Source organism: Peromyscus californicus, unplaced genomic scaffold, assembly GCF_007827085.1.
Source record: "Peromyscus californicus insignis strain IS unplaced genomic scaffold, ASM782708v3 Scaffold_9__1_contigs__length_137607984, whole genome shotgun sequence".
NCBI lineage: Eukaryota > Metazoa > Chordata > Mammalia > Rodentia > Cricetidae > Peromyscus > Peromyscus californicus.
In genome coordinates, this window is record NW_026294617.1 from 70,975,741 (window position 1) to 70,981,740 (window position 6,000).

A 6,000-nucleotide genomic window follows, 5' to 3' on the forward strand; every position below is an offset into this window, starting at 1 on the left:
ACCCAAGTACAACACACATACAAGTTGTCAATGGTTAAGAACTAGAATTAGTGCTGCGATTGTCTGAAGATAAATGTAGCATATTAGATATTTTTCCAACAAGGTTTAGAATTCTTTCAAAGGGCATTCCTTATCTGGCAGCATCTTCAAACTAAGTGGTTCCAGGACAGGGGAGATGGTTCAATGGGTACAATGTTGGCCACATAAGCATGAGGACATGATTTCTGACTAGCATGCACATAAAAAGCCAGGTGTGGTATTGCATGTCCATAACCCTAGTGCTGAAGAGAAGATACAGAAGGACCCTGAGGACTCACTGGCCAGCCAGCCTAACTAACTATGAGCCTGGGGTTCAGTGAGAAGCCCTATATCAAAAGGAAAAGCAACAGGAAAATGCACCCCAAGAACAACTTTTAACCTCCACAGGTGCCTGCTGACACATAGCAGCATGTACACACACACACACACACACACACACACACACACACACACACACACACATCAAGATTTTGTGCTCCTATGTGGTACAATGGTCTCACTATTTTCTCTGCATCCAGGCTTTATTTGAAGTAGTCATAAGAGTTATTTTCCTAAAGTAATAAGATAAAAGTTTCTTATGTTTAGTTTATTTTCCATTGTCTACTATAAAAACATCCAAATTCCTTAGCAGGGAATATGAGCCCCTTCATGAGCTGGCTCTAATCTACCTTTCTAAGCTCATGTCCCTCTCGACGTCACTAACTCCCACTCACTTTCCATGCCACAGAACTACAAACAAACACAAGTAAAGCAGTTTTCACCCTCCTCACATGCCTTGATATTCCATATTGGCAGGCCTTTGTGGGTGTCTTTTCTTCTTCCTGGAACATCCTTTCATCTCTTTCTACATGTGAACTATTGCTCATTGCTTGAGACAGCTCTAATGGCAGTCTTTGGTAATGATTCTGACTCTAGAACCACGATAGCCGTGATTCACCTGGCACTCTGGCAGCACTTGAAGCACGTCTGTCATTGAGATTATCACGTGCTCTGATCATTTACATTCCTGTCTTCCACACCAACTGAAGTTTTCACAAGGAAACAGGTTGTGATTTTTAAAACTTTGTATCCAAGAAACAGACACAATGACATTGCATATGGTGCACTTCCCCTTGTACATTAAACCATTTCATTTTGATGTATTCAAATGAACACATATACACATAAGTCTAGTGTACATGTCTTGTATTAGTTTATGGACTAGTTTGTTTCATTACATGCTGAAACACCACATGATAATATATTAAGGCCATACTGAAAACAACAATAGTTCCTAAGAGATGGAGGATGCAATCAATAGATAGATTTTGGGGGGTGGATTGCGGGGGAAGGCTGGGAGGTGGGAGGAGGGAGGACAGGGGAACCCTTGGCTGATATGTAAAATTAAATTAATTATAAAATAAAAATATTTAAATAAAAAATAAATAAAAAGCAAGGGTTATTTCCAGGAAGAAGTCATTAACTGGTTTAAAAAAAAAATCTCTTTGTGGTGCAGATCATTATTTTGTAACTGAGATAACATAGGCTCAAAAACAAAGTAGTATTTTTGAGATCCCAGGCTTGGGAATGTCAGAACAGGAGTTCATTGCCACATTTATCTGGCAAGAAGCCTCCAGAAGCAAATCTGTTCCTTGAGCTAGAGATATATAGAGATTCTCTCTGTTTCATTCTAGACTCTTTTTGGGACTTGCAACCCTTTGGGACTCTGGGTTGTCAATCCTTGAAAGGATTCAGTGGCCACTTAGTGATCCTGAGAGCCAGGTAGATTTGCTCCATGCTGCAAAGACATGTGCTTTAAACGCATTTTATGTGTTATTCATACAAGATATAATATGTTTCGATCAAATTTCCCCCATTCCCTCCCTTCTGATTGTTCCCTATCACCCCCCACACACACACACACACTTTTCCTTCCCAAGTTCATGTTCTCTCTCTGTTTTAAAAAAGGAAATTTTGATACGGACTGATTTCACTTGGTGCTGCCTGTGTGTGCACAGGTGTGGGACCATTTACTGGAGAAGGCAAACCCCTCAGGACCTACATCTCTAAAGAAAGCTGGCTCTCCTAGATCAGCAGCTATCAAATGCTAATAGCATCTCAGATGGGGCGTGACTTCATGAGCCTCTCCAAATCCACGCTGGAGTTTTGGCTGATCTTGTGCATATAGCCCCAACTGCTCTGAGTTCATGTGTGCAACTAACTGTGCTGTTGTGTCTGGCAAATACTGTTTTTATTTTTTCCTGAGGCCAGCTACTCCCTATGGCTCTTACAGTCTTTCTGCCCCCTCTTCCAAGAAGATCTCTGAGCCTTGGTGGGAGGGGATATGATATACTTGTCCCATTTGGAACTGAGCACTTGACCACCTCTTATTCTCTGCACATTGAACAGTGTGGGTCTCCATATTAAAGATTCTTCTTTTATGGTAATGTCATTGCATGGTCTTCCTGTTTCAGCTTCTTGTCCATCACTGTAATCGTGCGGGGCACTGGGCCTCTGCATGGAAATGGAGATTGTATCAGTCACCTTCATTATCTTTCAATATTTTCACACAAATTCTCGAGTCTTTTGACATTCATCCTTGAAGAATTCCAGGTATTTAGACTGATACAAGAGTACGAATGAGCCTTCTGACCCAAGTCCATTTTCATCAGCTCAATTGTGTACCTCTAACTGTTCCAAACCTACACAACAACTAAGGTGGAGGCAAAGGTAAAAACACAGCATTACGGGGTTCTGACATATGACTAAATAGCTGAAGAAACATGAGCATCCAAGGGCTAGGATAATGATGCAAAAAAGAGATGGTACTTAACAGAGCAGAAGAACTTCTTGGTTCTGTTTCCCGCTCAGCAATGCAAGCAGCAGGGAACACCAAATGGACATGTGAAGGGACGGCTACAGACAGGGGATGATGTTTGACACTGATAATCAGAGACCACATAAAAAAGGATGATATGGGTGTGAACACTAAAAGTATGCTTCCAATTTAACACCTTTTCTATTTTGTACATTTAATAATATTGCCACAGCTAAATAGAGTTATATACATGTTTTATTAGCAGAATAAAAACTAATTGCAAAGGTGACTGCCTTGCTATATCCCTTTCACAAAACAGTAATATTCTCAGCCTAATATAGGGTTGAATCGACTACTTTTTAATATAAAAATTTATTGTTATACATTTATTATATATAATAATGGATTGCATAAAGACAATTTCATAGAAGTAGATCATGTACTTTGGCCATATGCAACCCTGAACTCCCCTTTGAATCAAATGATTTTTAAATAATAGTAAATTCTCAATCATCACAATTAGTGTGTGTCCTAGTTGGATTTTCATTGTGTGATAAACACATGATCAAAAGAAACTTAGGGGAGGAAAGGGTTTATTTGGCTTTACACTTCCAGGTCACAATACATCATTGAGGGAAGTCGGGGCAGAAACCATGGAAAAATGATGCTTGCTGCCTTTCTTGCTAACTCGTGCTTAAATAATTTTCTTACATAACCTAAGAAAACCTGCTCAGGGATAGCACCACCCGCAGTGGGGCCTCCAAAATCAATCAACAATCAAAACAATTCCTCACAGGTATGACCAAAGGTCAATCTGATAGAGATGATTCTTGAGTTAAGGTTCCCACTTCTCAGGTGACTCTAGGTATGTCAAGTTGCCATATAATCTAAACAGCATCACAAGTCATGTGCATTCAGATCCTTGGCTTCAGTGAATGATACCAAATAGCAATCCTAGGATAGCAATACCCCCAAATCTAGAAAGCAATTAAGAAGGATGTATTGTTTCTAATAAGCCTGAAGCTATATGCAAGTCTTCACATGGGTCCTATGGTAGGCTGATGCATCATTTGCTGTCATTCCTCAGAAACCTTTCTCTACCTAGAGCACTCTCCCATTCTTCATTCACTTCTAATTTTTGTGCTAAATATTTACCAATTGGTGTTCTGCTTTCACCATCATCCTAGGTGGAGTATAGAGTGGACCACTTCAGGACCCCCAAGTGTTCTCTTCATGGGACCAACAAATGCTGTGTGTCTTTGCTGTTGTGTTTAGCTCTTTCACTAGATGACCAGCATTCTAATAGCATATTAAAGCCAATATTGTAAAAACTCTTAGAGGAAAACATGGAGCCAAATCTCTGTAGAATTGAGTGGGGTGTTACTTTCTCAGATATAATATCAAATAACATAAAGAATAAAAGTAAAACATGGGAAAAGTGGACTTCATAAAAACTGAAAACATTTTCATGGAAAGATTTTCTGTTTTGTTGTCATATGCATGTCATATTACATACATATATATGACATATTATATATTATGAATTGTGGTGCCGGGGTATCAAACTTAGGGTTTCCACATTCTAGTAGGTACTATACCACTGAATTAAATGCACAATCAAAAACTGAATTTTTTATGCTATAAATTTTGCAGCTAAAATGTGTAAATTATATATCTGAACAAGAAACTTACAGCTAGAATATATAAATAATTCTTAGAACCCATTAACAAAGAATAATGCAATTTACATGTGAGCAATGAATTTGAACAAGTGTTTCTTCAAAGCAGCTATACAAATGGTCAAGAAATGCATGGAAGATAATCAGCATAGTTAGTCTTTTAGGAAATGTAAACCAAAGCCATAATGACATATTTCACAGTCACTGGCATGACTATCATAAAGCAGAAAATAACAGGTGCTAGGGGGATACAGAAAAATTGGAACCTTCAATAAAGTTCAGTGGGATATTCATGGCATAGTCACTGAGAAAATAGTTTAGCAGTTCTCCAAATAATTAACTGAGAGTTATTCTATGAACCATCAGTTTCATTTCCAGTAAAATGAAAAGCCCACTTAAGTTCAGCAAAAACACATGTACCCTCACAGACCTGTATATGGAGGGGTCACAGCAGCAAAATTTGCAGTATGCAAAAGGCAGGAACAATCCACATAGATGTCAACTGGTGGATGGGTGTTCTCATGTGGTTTCCCCATAAAATGGAATATTAATGGACGACGAAAAGGAATGAGATTATGCACTCTGTAACATAGCTGGACTTCACTGATGGTAGGGGAAATTAGTCAATCACAAGAAAGCACATGCTATGTACCATAGAAAGGCAGACTTGAAGGAACCTAACTGCGGATGGCCACTGTCTGGGTATTTCACCACACAGCAACTAAAATACTCTAAAGTTATATTGTGGTAATAATTACATGGTTCTGTGAAAACACTAAGCCATTGAATTTTATATCTTAAATGGATTGATTTTACGGTCTATAAATTATAATATCAATAACAATTATATACATATTTACATGCAAAATATATGAATACATATGCAAATATGTTGTATACATACATATACTCAGATAAAAAAAGATTGATAATAAATAATCATATCCATGTGCCCTAGAGAAACCTAAATCATATTCTTGAAACATAGCACAAACTTCCTGAGACCCACCTTCTCAGGCACATGCCCATCTTCCACCTTTCTATGATTCAGTCTCTCTTGAGTCCAGTGAATCTCCCCCAAGCATCTGACATGTTCACTGGAAGCCAATCTATAATCTGAGGCAACAGTTCAGTGATCCTGAAGATAGTCACTTTTAAAATTTCTTCACAGCTAATAGCAATTATCTCACATAATGGATAAGATCTTAGTTTATCTGGCAGATCTTCTTAAGTCCAGTTCACTCAACAAGTACAAACTAACCACCATTTAATTCTGGGCTTAGATTAAGAATGGTCACCATCTCTTCATTCAACAAATACTCAGAGCACCAACTCAAAGAATTTGCCTCGAGGATCTGATATTCTAACAAGGAAAATGAAAAGGTAAATGGAGGGGAAATGGTTTTGTCTTTTAAATAATTACAGATTTGTATTTATTTTTTAAAGGTAAACAGCAAGCATGATGACTTCTTCTGGAGACACAAG